At 42.2% G+C, this 13,678-nt stretch overlaps 1 protein-coding gene across 6 annotated transcripts in view; it reads right to left on the bottom strand.

Annotated features, from left to right (window-relative positions):
* RBM6 (RNA binding motif protein 6) overlaps nt 1-13,678 on the bottom strand; it is a 110,840-nt gene that overhangs the window by 42,175 nt on the left and 54,987 nt on the right. The window contains exon 1 of one of the 6 annotated variants that reach the window (XM_045989815.1): nt 13,389-13,654. The exons of the other annotated variants lie outside the window; for them this stretch is intronic. The gene's annotated coding sequence lies outside the window, so the exon portion shown is untranslated. Of the gene's footprint in view, nt 1-13,388; nt 13,655-13,678 lie in introns of those variants that run through there. 6 annotated transcript variants of the gene reach the window in all.

Below are 13,678 nucleotides of genomic sequence, written 5' to 3'. Positions count from 1 at the left end.
ATTACACAAAGCCCACAGTAGTAAGTGTTACACACAAGACGCATCAGTGGATGGGGCGCCTGGGTGGCTCAGTTGGTTAAGTGTCCGACTCTTGATTTTGGCTCAGGTTGTGATCTCAGGATTATGGGATCGAGCCCCATGCTGGGCTCCATGCTCAGTTCAGAGTCTGCTTGGGATGTCTCTCTTTCCCTCTCCCTCTGCCCCTCCCCCTGCTTGTGATCTCTATCTCTAAAATTGACCAATAAAAATCATTAAAAAAAAAGGTCATCAGTGGATGCTAAAATTAAGTGAAAAAGGCGTGCTGAGAAACAGGACATTTATATAATCTCAAAATATGCCCCCACAGGATACTTAGTAATTACTAATTAATTATTAAGTTAATTACACTTACACCTAAAATAGTAACTTAACAGTGGAGAAACACCACCTTACCAAAGTGGATTAAGTTAACAGCACTAGTAAGGGAAGGACCCCATATCATGCCTGTGGTATTCTTGCTAAAAATGCATAACTTAAATTTAATCACAAGACAAATCCAAACAGAAGATTCCTATAATATGACTGCCAGTACTCTTAAGAAGTCAAGGTCATGAAAGACAAAGCCTGAGAAACTGTCACAGAGAAAAAAGGGACAGGACAACTGAAGACTACATGTGATATTGGATTGCACCCTAAACCAGTCGGACAACCAGCAAAATGTGATAAAGTTCTGTAAATAATAATCATATCTATGTTAACTTCCTGGTTTTGATGACTATACTATAAAATGTACCAGTGGGGGTACCTAGGTGGTTCAGTGGACTAAGCATCCAGCTCTTGATTTTGGCTCAGGTCATGGTCTCAGGGTATGAGTAGAGCGCCCCGTCAGGCTCCATGCTCAGTATGGAGTCTGCGTCTCTCCCTCTCTCTCAAATAAATAAATAATTACTTTATTTATTTGTCATAGAGAGAGAGAAAGGGAGCAGCAGGCAGAGGGAGAAGCAGAGTCCCCACTGAGCAGGGAGTATGATGTGGGACTTGATCCCAGGACTCTGGGATCATGACCTGAGCCAAAGGCAGGTGCTTAACTGACTGAGCTACCCAGGTGTGCCTCAAATAAATAAATACATATTTTAAAAAAATAAGAAAGAAATGTACGAGTGAAGAGTATGTGGCATTCCTTTTTTTTTTTTTAAGATTTTATTTATTTATTTTAGAAAAAGAATGTGTGTGTGCAAGTTGGAGGAGGGGCAGTGGGACAGAGAGAATTTCAGGCAGACTCCCCAACTGAGTGTGGAGCCCAATGTGGTCTTCATCATGTCCATTATGACATGAACCAAAATCAAGAGCCAGACATACTCAGCTGACGGAGCCACTTGGGTACCCCTGGTATTCCCCCCCTCCCTTTTTAACTTTACTTATTTGTTTATTTATTTAAGTAATCTCTACACCCAACACGGGGCTTCAACTCATGACCCCAAGGATCACATACTCTATCAACTGAGTCAGCCAGGGGCCCCCAAGAGTAAAGAGTATTGTTTAAACTAATTTTGTACCCTTTTTAAAGTCTGAAATTATTCCAAAATGAAAAGTTGGGTTTTGTGGGTTTTTTTTTTTTTTAAAGGAGATAGAGAGAGGAGAGAGGATGGAAAGGGGCAGAGAGACAATCTTAAGCGGTCTCTGTACCCAGTGCCGAGCCTGACACAGAACTTGATCTCATGACCCTGAGATTATGACCCAAGACAAAATCAAGAGTTGGGTGCTTAACCGACTGAGCCACCCAGGTACTCCCAAAATGAGAAGTTTTTTAAAAGTTAAAAACTTTTTCTTTTTTCAGATTCCAGTTACCCATTTGAGACAGAGAGTGTGACTGAGTGAGAGGGAGAACATGAGCAGGGGGAGGAGCAGAGGGAGAAGGAGAAGCAGACTTATAGCTGAAAAGGAAGACTGACCTGGGGCTCAATGCCAGGACCCTGGGATCATGACCTGAGCTGAAGGCAGATGCTCAACTCACTGAGCCACCCAGGTGTCTCTAAACATTAAAAATCTTTTAAATAGTCTCATTCCATTGGAACATATGGAAATGTGTCCATTTTATTCATTATTAAATGTATACTACCTAACTTAGGTCCTTGCACATGGGAGGTGCTCCATATTCAGCATGTTAATAGAAGCTGGTATTTCCAATGGGATTTTAGATGGATCAATCAGTATTACCCAACGGAATAGGTCCCATTTACAGCAAAGTGCTATTATATTATGATAAAATATATGCATTTTTTACTTTGAGTTTAGTCTCAAAGTAAAAACTGCTGGGTCCAGTTACTTGGCTCTATAAAATCTTCCTCTAAAATAAAGCTAAATGAAAAGATGATCCATACAGACTTCAAATGTCTGATATATTTTAACTAAGGGCTATGAAAAATCAGTACCCACATTTAAAATATTCCCTGGAAAACTGACCTATGAAGTATAATTTGTTCAGAGAATTCTCAACTTATTTGGTTTTTCTAGTAACTGCTACCAAATGTGTATAATCTGCTGGGCTCTTTAGCTCAGGGTTGGACCACTGGTCTTGTGTATAATCTGCTGGCCTCTACCTCTGCCATATCCCACAGGTATGTCTTCTGAATAACCAAATACCTTAGTCAAGTCTCAGGCTGAGTCTAAAAATCACCTTTGGTTATTTGACAAAAAGATCTCATTCTTTTTTTTTTTTTTTTTAATTATTTATTTGTCAGAGAGAGAGAGCACAAACAGGGGGAGTGGCAGGCAGAGGGAGAAGCAGGCTCCTCACTAAGCAAGAAGCATGATCCAGGACTCGACCCAAGGACTGTGGGATCTTTACCTGAGCCAAAGGCAGACATTTAACAGACTGAGCCACCCAGGCATCCCACTGCCACTTTTTAAGATTTTATATATTTATGTGATGGGGGGAGGGGAGAGATTGAGAGAGAGAGAGAGAGAGAGAAAGAGGAGCATAAACAGGCAAAGAGGAAGGCAGAGGGAGAAAGAGAGGGAGATATAGGCTACCCATTTAGCAAGGAGCCCAAGGAAGCGCTCGATCCCAGCATCCTGGGATCATGACCTGAGCCGAAGGCAGATGTTTAACTGAGCCACCCAGGTGGCCCAAACTGGTCTCATTATAAAACTCCTCTCCCAAGGGAACAAGCTAGGCCTGGGACTGCTACTCTGGAGTGGGGGCCAGGAACAGTGTCTGTACTCTTGCTACACTTCTAATCCCACCCACCACTCTCCACTGTTAGGACCAGAAAGAAGGCAAAGAGAAAGATGATTCATTAAGAGACAACCCATGGCAAGATGGATCATTCTCTTTGGCTAACCACAACTCCTATCTCTTTATACCAGGGTTTCTCAACATCAGCACTACTGACATTTGGCAGCAGATAATTCTTCATACAGGGGCTGTCCTGTGCATTGTAGGATGTTTAGCAGCATCCCAGGCCTCTACCCATTAGATGCCAGTAGCAACAACAAAAATGTTTCCAGACATTGCAAAATGTCCAGTGGTTAGGAAAGGGAGAAGAGGGTGTCAAAACTGCTTCCCCCTCTGTCCCCCCACTGTTAAGAACTACTGTCTTACAAAAACATTATCAGGCCAGTGCCCCCTTTCCCTTCACTGCTGTCGCTTCTTGGTTTAATGCTGACTAGCATGTAAGTCTCTTTGAGTATCAGGCATCCAAATGCCAGTTCTCTCATGGGGGAACACTTTTGCTGGTTTATTGAAAACCCACAAATCTCCACAGTGCCCAGGAGAGGGAAGTTTGAATCTGTCCCTACTTCCCATCCCTCAACCTCAATCCCAAACTCAGCGCTTACCAGCAAGGGACCCTCTTGGGAGCACTAACAAGATAGCTTAAGCCTCAAACATCTTCCAAAGCATCCACTCAACCCCCGGGACATTCACATACCTTCCCCTACCAACAAGGCCCTCTAACCACCAAAGGAGAGTCTGGTGGAAGGACAAGTGAAACGATGCCTCTTTCCAAGAGAAGGGGACACTGCTATTCAAAAATCTCTGCATTCAAATTTGGTGAAGTGTTAACATTTGATGAGTCTGGGTACAAAGTGTATAGGTATTCTTTGTATTGTTTTTGCAACTTTTTAGTAAGTCTGAAATTATTTTTTTTAAATGAACCTCAGGGGAGCCCTGAGTGGTTCAGTTAGTTAAGTGTCTGACTCCTGACTTCCGCTTGGGTGGTGATCTTAGGGTTGTGGGATCGAGCCCCATGTCCAGCTCCACGTTAGGCATGGAACCTGCTTGGGATTCTCTCTTCCCCTCTGCCCCTCCCTGTTTGCTTGCATGTGGTGTGCACACCCATGCTCTCTTTAAAAAAAAAAAAAAAGGCCCAAACTACAATCTTATTGGAGTAATGAAGATGTTCTTAAACTAGATGATGATGATGGCTGCACAACTTGGTAAATTAACTAAGAACTGTTGAACTGTACACTTAAAATGGGTGGATTCAAGATCCGCAAATTACCACAGTAATATTTTTTCTTTAAAAAAAAAAAAAAAGACTTTGTACTACAGGTTAAAGATGACAGCCACAATGTCAATGCTGCTGGAAAGAAGCCTCTAAGAGAGATATACAGAGAAGGAACCTATCCCAGCAGTGAACTGGTCGCCCCCCTTTCCCTGTCTCCCCCACTCCACCATCCCACCCCTGCTTTGAGCTTTGGTCAACAATTCCAGGAAAATAGGAAAGATTCACACTGGTACCTACTAACCATCCAATTACAGCAATATTGCCTCTAAAAAGTAGCCCAAGGATTTCCTAAGTGGTGTTTTTATTTAAAATCTACTTCAAATAGTTCTTATTAATTTTCTAACTATATGGATACTAAAGCAGAAAGCCCACTCCACTCTACTGAGCAACTACTGCACACAAGCCACGTGGCCACTTCAAATGTGGTCTGTTATTCAATCCCAACCATCATCTTCCAGATTTTCAGCTTAAGTGTTCTTCCATGGTAAGCAGATACCATTAGCAAAAAAATTCTTCTTACATTTTAAGACTGAAGTTCTAAATTTCTAGCTTCCAGACAAATTCACACTTTTGTTTTTGGGTTTTTTTTGTTTTTTTTTTTGGTAAATGACCCAGTGTTTTATTTTAGACCTGGACTCATTCCCACTGAACTGGGACCTTGAACTAATTTCCATGCTAAGTTTAAAAACTTTTTTTTTTTTTTAAACTGAGATACAGTTCACATACCATAAAATTCACTGTCTTACTGTGCTTTTTTACAATGCAGTGGGTTTTAGTATATTCACAAGGTTGGTCAACAAATACTACTATCTAGTTCTAGAACATTTTATCACCTTCAAAAGAGACCCTATTGGGCACCTGGGTGGCTTAATGGGTTAAGCCTCTGCCTTCGGCTCAGGTCATGATCTCAGAGTCCTGGGATCAAGGCCCTCATCAGGCTCTCTGCTCAGTGGGGAATCTGCTTCCCACCGCCCCTCCACCCCGCCTGCCTCTCTGCCTACTTGTGATCTCTCTCTCTCTCTCTGTCAAATAAACAAATAAAATCTTAAAAAAAAAAAAAAAGAGAGAGAGAGAGAAACCCTATTACCCATTAGCAGTCACTCACTATTCCCTCTTGAGAGCACTTCTCCCTAAGTGGCTGGTAACCAATATCTATTTTCTTTCTATCTTTAAGATTTTATTTATTTATTTTAGAGAGAAAGGGAGAGAGAGAGAGTGCGAGAGGGGGGAGGAATAGAAGAAGAGGGACAAGCAGATTCCACACTGGGCATGGAGGCTGATGCAGGGCTCAGTCTCATTACCCTGAGACAATTTTTTTTTTTTTTTTTGACAGACAGAGATCACAAGCAGGCAGAGAGGCATGCAGAGAGAGAGGAGGAAGCAGGCTCCCTGCTGAGCAGAGAGCCCTATGCAGGGCTCGATCCCAGGACTCTGGGATCATGATCCGAGCCGAAGGCAGTGGCTCTAACCCACTGAGCCACCCAGGTGCCCCTACCCTGAGACTATTACCTAAGCCGAAATCAGACACTCAACTAACTGAGCCATCCAGGTGCCCCCAAATAATCTACTTTCTGTGATAAATTTCTTTCTCTCCTGTTTCTTTCCCTTTGGAAATAGCATTTATACAGATTAAACACAAATTACACTTAGTCACAGATTTTGGTAAAATATACGTTATTAGTATATAACATTAGCATTGCTAATCTCATGTTTTAAGATTAAGAGCAATTATTAATCTAGATAAATTTATCCACGATTTTCAAAATCATACCATCAATGCTCTTAACAAGAAATACGTATGTGTTATGTATAATATCTATCTATCTCATTCATAAATGAGTTAAAAGGTGAAACAGCAGCAGTTGAACATTTGGTATGGGGAGAATGAGACACAAAGATACGTTATAACCTCCAAGCTCAGGGGGTGTGTGCGTGGCTCAGTCAGTTAAGCATTTGCCTCTGGCTCAGGTCACAATCCCAGGGTCCTGGGACTGAGCCCCAAGTTGGGCTCCCTGCTCAGGGGGGAGTCTGCTTCTCCCTCTGCCTCTGCCCTTCTCCGCCAACTCCTGCTTGTGCACACGCGCACTCTCTCTCTCTCTCTCCCTTTCACTCTGTTCTCTAATAAATAAATATTAAATAAATAAAATCTTAAAAAAAAATAACCTCCAAGTTCAGCTCAGATGGCTAAGATGTCTAATAACACTGAATGCCCCAGTTAGCCTAAGAGAATTTTGTCATAGGAGAACTACCAGCAATGCTAGGCTCAGAAATAAGGACCCCCGCCCCCAGGAGTGCTGGCATGGCCATGATCCTCTTCCCTCACATGCCTACATGCCTGTGCATTCATCCCGCAGACACTGTTGGGACAGATGCGGCCCAGCCTTTTCCCCTTTGAGTCCAGGCAGCCCCATCTCATGACAGAGACAATGGGCAACAGCACTATCAGAACTGGCTGCAAAGATCTAGCTGCCACCCAAAGCAGCACGGCCACTTCTCAGGCATCCCAGAGTCCCAACAGCTCAATAAGCAGTCAAGGTAAAAAAAAGACAACCAAGCAGAGTCCAATGTTATAGAATCACTCTCTTCGGTACCTCTTCTGGTAGTAAGCACCCGCCATAGGCTGGCCACTGTACCAAGTGCTCCACATACATTGCTCTGATGTCACAAATACTCTGAGGTGGGAACTATGATTATCCTTCCATTTTACAGATGAGACTGAAATTGAAAGGTTACAAATGAACTAGGAAGTGACAAAGCTAGAATTCTAAACCTCTCAGTGCTCCTAACACCCAACACACTGTCTGGAGGTGTGCAAAATCATAAACCAAAGTTGTAATAAAGATCACAAACTGAACCATGTCTTTGTATAACCCTTTGACAGTTAATTAGAATTATACATATTCTGCTTTTTTTTTTTCAATAACTGTCTGTAATCAAGTTCCAAAAGGCCCAAAGACTGAAAATTAGCATTTCACATAACCCCATTTTTTTTCTAAAGATTTTATTTATTTGTTTGACAGACAGAGATCACAAGTAGGCAGAGAGGAAGGCAGAGAGAGAGGGGGAAGCAGGCTCCCTGCTGAGCAGAGAGCCCGATGCGGGGCTCGATCCCAGGACCCTGAGATCATGACCTGAGCCAAAGGCAGAGGCTTTAACCTGCTGAGCCACCCAGGTGCCCCCACATAACCCCATTTTTATAAAAAGTACAGACATTAACTAAAAATACCAGGTGAAAAGAGGGGATACAACATCAAAGACTGAAATACACAGGCATATTTCCAATTTAGAACAAATTAAGAACCAGGGGCACCTGGGTCGCTCAGTCAGTTAAGTGGCTGCCTTTAGCTCAGGTCATGATCCCACGGTCCTGGGACTGTGGGTCCTGGAACCCCCATATTGGGTTCCCTCTCAGCGGAGAGCCTGCTTCTTCCTCTCCCTCTGCCTGTTGCTCTGCCTACTTGTGCTGTCTATCTCTCTGTCAAATAAATAAAATCTTAAAAAAAAAAAGAACTAAATTACTTCAATCCACAGAAATAACCATGATATATATGCATGACAAAAATCATAAACCTCACCATAGGAGACACACAAGTAGCTGTCCCTTAAAACTGACAAATGAGGGGTGCCTGGGTGGTTCAGTTAAGTGCCCAACTCTTGATTTTGGCTCAGGGCATGATCTCGGGGTTATGATACCGAACCCTGCATTGGGCTCTATGCTGGGTATGGATTCTGCTTAAAATTCTCTCCCCCTCTACCCACCATTCCCACTCACATATGCCTACACTCGCTCTTAAAACAAAACAAAAAAAACTGCCAAATGATTCAAGAAAATTAAACTGAAACCAGTTTAGAGCACTTCTTACAATTATTAAAAAAGTCTGAGATATGGTAAAGCCAGAGGCTGGTCATCAGAGCTTAGGGTTTTAAGTCCACAGACTGGGGTGCCTAGGTGGTTCAGTCAGTTAAGCTTCTGCCTTTGGCTCAGGTCATGATTCTAGGTTCCTGGGATTGGAGCCCCAGATGAGGGTCCCTGCTCAGCGGGAAGCCTGATTCTCCCCTGCCCCTTCCCCCATTTGTGCTCTCTCACTCACTTTCTCTCTCTCAAGTAAAAAAAAAAAAAAGCCGTAGGCTAGACTTTTAGTGTGGTCAACCATACTCCACGTCCCCCAAGTGGTGTGTCTGGCTCTTTTCCTTGGGAGAATTTAAGATTCAACAGCTAATGCAGCAGAAGCTCCCAGAGAGACCTGGAAGCAGCCCCCTGAGAATCAGTCCTAGTCGACAGACTAAATGGGAAATACTGCTGATACAGAAATAATCCTCCTGCATACTGCCACCAAATCCCTTTTTAGCCAGATACCCCATGAAGCCAAAACTGAAGCTGCTGTAACTGAAGACTTTCTTGTTCCAGTCAGATGCAAAGTTGTGATAATAACAAATACAGCCTCAGCGCTCACTGTGTGCCAGGCCCAGTCCTAATCAACCTCCCTGCATTAACTCATTTAATCCCTAGATGCATGAGAGGACACTGGGACACAGAAATGTTACGCCACTTGTCCAAATCACACAGAGAAAGGTGACAGGACAGTAATGCAACCCCAGGCAGTCTGCCTCTGAGTATTTAATTACTAAGATATACTGCCTTATGTCAGTCAAGACTCAATTACTAGACAGGTAATTCTCTTAAATCCCACTCACAAGAATCTTCAGTAATTACTGATTTACACTCATTTTAGAATGCATTTGCCTTTCTATTTCCCACCAATAACCTCTACGGAGGGCAATCAGAAGAGGTACTGAAACTGAAGTTTCCAGGAAGAATGGCGTAATTCAAGACCCAAGTCATACAGCTGAGCTCTGGCTGGGGTACCACATTCTCTTCAGTGAGGGTTTTGGGGTGTGCGTCTAGGCAACACAACCTCGCAGGAATTTATAAAGATTACTCTTTTTGTTGTTACTTGGACTGCATACAACTTAAATACTGAAGTGTTTCATACAGTAATGCTATCAACCTGATAACGTTCCAACAAACTAGGTCTTCACCCATTTTTTCCACCACAGCCTTACAAATAGTCTTCCCATCCCCCAAAACACAAGCTTTTCCTGTTGATCTCATTTTAGTCAAAAGACAGATACCATTTCAGATTTGGGTTCCTTCACATTATCTTCAGAACCACCCTGGACACGCTGATAGCTTCAAAAACCCAATTTCTCTTAATTTTGTTACACAAAAAACACCATTTCATAAAATTTCATTCCTCTCTGCACCAGCAAAGGCCAGCATCTGAAAGAATTTTCATGTTAGGTGATAATGGCATCTTTTCTTCCCACTTTATGAAGTCAGGCTGATTCTGTCACACAGCCTCGTCATTTGGCTAAAGAAGGTCACCAATGCTAAGACCCTTGAGTAAAACTTCCAGAGAAATGAATTCTTCTTCCAGAGCTATCCTTTATAAGGGTATTTTAGTAAACATTTGGTTGAATGGGAAGAGACCATAAACATCACACTTGCAAACAGAAGAAAATAAAATGCTAATGCTAATTTCTGTAGAACTGACAAGAGCTTGAAAGAGCTAGTACTCACAACTGGGCAACCACTGAAACGATCGATCCCCTAATATAATGCTTCTTACTCCCCTAAGTCCCAGTGCAATGGCACATACAGCAAAAAGAGATAATATTCACCCTCAAACTGCAAGGACTTGGACAACAAAGAAAGCCCAGGGTATATGATGCTACTAGAAATACCCTTCCCATAGAGGTAGAATAAAAACCCTTCCTCAGAGTGTTTGCTGGCTTTCTACTTCTAGACAGAGATAGTGAAAGTATACTGACAGACCTCTGCTGGAAATGAATTGCCCAGACAGACAGCTGCTGGCTAGGTTTTGCCCTAAGGAGTCCTCTCGGCCACAATGCTCAGTACTGTTGTCGAGTGTCCTACTGTCTGACGCCTCCATGAAGGCATTGGAAAAGGGCTAGAGAGGCCTTGGTCATCAACCAGGACAACCCCTCTATGGCACATATTATCCCGCAATATTTGACAAAGTAAACTGGCAGAAGCCTCCTTTATTCCATTCCCCTAGACTTAGAACTGTCAATGATAAATAAAAAGACATTTCACATCAAGAGTCAGGATAAGCAAAGAATTGTTAAAAAATAAAAAAAATTCAAAATAAAGCATTCAATAGAAACCTCCTCAGAATCATATACACAGATTCTACTGAGAGATGTCCAGCAGATGGTGACTCAGAATCTGTACCAATTTGGTCTATAAGTAAAAACTGGAGGGTAGGAAAATGAATGAATAGACAAAGACATGAATCTTCCATAAACACCTGCTTTATGCACTCTGAGAAGGACTTCTCTCACATTCTTACATCCCTCATAAGATTTTGTACTGTTACTGGGAGACTGAACCACATCCATTCCCTTAAGGAACATCCAGATATAGAAATAAAAGTATTTTCCTAGAATTATGTTGGAAATTACTGACATGCAGAAGGCAGTGCTTACTAGGTGCCAGATCCTATGCTAAGTGTTCTGTACACATTATTCACCAAATGTCATGTCACTCCTCAAGAAGCTTCCCTGACCACCCCATATAAAATTGTCCCCATCATGCATTATCTTTACAGAACTCAGCACTATCATATATTATATCGTTTTCAATTTGTCTACTTGCTTATGCCCTGTCTCTTATCACTAAGACAGAAGTACTATAATGTCTTGTTTACTGAACCATGTCCAGCATCTAGAAAGGTGCCTGACACGGAGCAGGCATTCACGAATGTATGATCTCATGCTGTCCACACCAAAGCCTGATGAGGTACTGGTAACAGAGGGAACTGAGGCTGAGGGAGGTAAAGAAACCTGCCAGAGACAACCCAGCTAGGAAGTAACATCTGGCTGCAGATGCTACACTCCTCTTTGCTATGCTGTACTACCTAGGTACAAAAATTCCCCTAGAGATCTCATTCTCAAAAATCTTTCCATCAGACTGACTTTGCACACATCCTGAGTTGTGGCAAACATTATGAGAAGGATGCTGAGTGGATCAAGAAATCTATACAGTTCAGGGAGAGAATTCTGTTGTGTGGCAGTGCTAGCAGTATGCCCTGTGTCCCATGACTAGGGGAAGAATAAAAAGCTACAAAAGGAGGTTGACTGATTAAGGATATCGTGCTACCTTCTTAAGGAATTATTCCAGTGAATATTAAAAATGAGATCATACAAAAATTTGGAATTTGAAAGAACACTCCATAGGATCTATGAATACCACATAATGTCTGTCACCTTTCTTGGTCTAAACTCCTGGAAGACAGAAGCTGTCTCTCATTTGTACTTGACACAGAGTACCTTATGGTACATATGCGTAAGGTTAGTTACCTGTCAAAACATCCTATTTCACCCTGAAAGAATTTTGGCCTAGCTTGTGCTTTGTTCTGGTGTCTCATTCACCAGGTAGGAGTCAGTCAACGGGGATCCGGGAGCCCTAAGAATGTTCACAGAATGTGCAGGGAGGGAGGGAGCAGAGATGTTGAAAGGCCATACCCCCTCAATACTGCTTGTGTAAATGAACATTTTTCTAGATAGGGCTCCAAAAGAAACCCTACCTAGGATAAACTTTTTTAAAGAAGGCTGTCCTAGTTCTTTTTAACACTTCTCTTAAGGGGCTAGAAACTTCAGACGGGATTTTTTGTTGGGACAAAGGGAGAGGCGGTTAAAACACAATATTGTTATTTTCTACGACCGAGCAAAGATCGAATAGCTCTGATAAAAAGTAACACCCCTCTAAGAGAAAGACACAGTTGGGAGAATGGTACAAAAGAGAATGGCATGGCATGGCATGTGCCATGGCTCTCCTGTTTATGTCTCCACCACTCACAGTATGATTTAGCACAGTGGGACAGGACTCAATGATTATTTACTGATTACGAGATGTTCATGAATTACATGAGTGTTCTATTAAGACAGTCAGAATGGAATCAACCATAAGCATAAAGTTTGGGACCTTCACTCTTCTCTCAAAATATTGGTAGCTGGCACAGTTTCTGACACATAATATCTATTAAGTGACTGGCTTAATGATGGCCAGAGAACAAATCAGTCAACAAGAACTCTGTCAAGGGGGTATGGCCTTAATCTAGTCATTCTCTGAGGATATAACAGCATTTATACTACTAACAATAGGTATGGATATCTCAAATATCCTCTAATTAGTGCTTGTTCCCAAAAGATTTACAGCATGTCATCTCCATACCCATAAGGGGAAAACATGGCCAAAGAAGGGAGAAGGTTAAGTAATGAGCCATGCTGAATGGAACAAAGCTAATGAAAAGGCATCAGGCTCTGAGAGGTAGAGTTCTCATGTAATAATTACTCTTTTCTGGCAGAGCCTTAGGGCTCTTACCCTTAAGGGCACACTGCATTCACAGTTAAGTACAAGCAGTGGGTACATAAAAATCAAACTGTATCATTAAGTTTCTATCTCCCACTGGACAGATGAAGGAACTAAGAAACCACAAAGAAAATAACTTTCCCCAAAGAAATACCCTGACAAGAAGGATTCTTTCTACTTCATAATTCCTTCCAAAACTACCAGGTAAGGTTCAATTGAAAGTCCAAATGACAGTTCTAGGTGGCAAGCGGAATACATCCAGATGTTTCAAACATAAGGTAAGTATAGATTCAGATTCACTAGCTCTGACTATATACAGCCAAGAACTTGAGTACAAAACTCCAATTTATAAAGAGTCATGATGAATGCAATACACACGAACAAGCCACTCCTCTCTCCTCCCTGATGGCTCTCTTGAGAAAGCAGCACATGCGGGCAGGACCTGAGTGCTATAGGAGTTGCCATCAGTGGTCTTCACCCTAGGTCTGGATCTAAGTAGTGACCTAGAATTCCTGTGGCAGGCAGATCCTTGAGATGACAGACAGTCAAGGATCATTCTTTACATTCGGATCTCAGTATCAGTCACACTCTAAACCTGTCGTTTTCCCCATATACTGTCTTTGTCATCTAGTCCAACTGCAAGTGGGCTCTAGTTTTTAAAATATACTTGTGTCCAATAACTCTACTTGTAGAGAAACCTTCCCAGCTTCTTCTAGAGTCTCGCCTCACAACTTCTTTCTGGTTGGAATGCAGTATGCTCCAAATACAGATTTCTGGTACCTTTCCAAAGTTC

The sequence above is a fragment of the Meles meles genome, chromosome 20, assembly GCF_922984935.1.
Source record: "Meles meles chromosome 20, mMelMel3.1 paternal haplotype, whole genome shotgun sequence".
Lineage (NCBI taxonomy): Eukaryota > Metazoa > Chordata > Mammalia > Carnivora > Mustelidae > Meles > Meles meles.
Note: the sequence above shows the minus strand (reverse complement) of the source record. Positions and strands in the feature narration are given on the sequence as shown.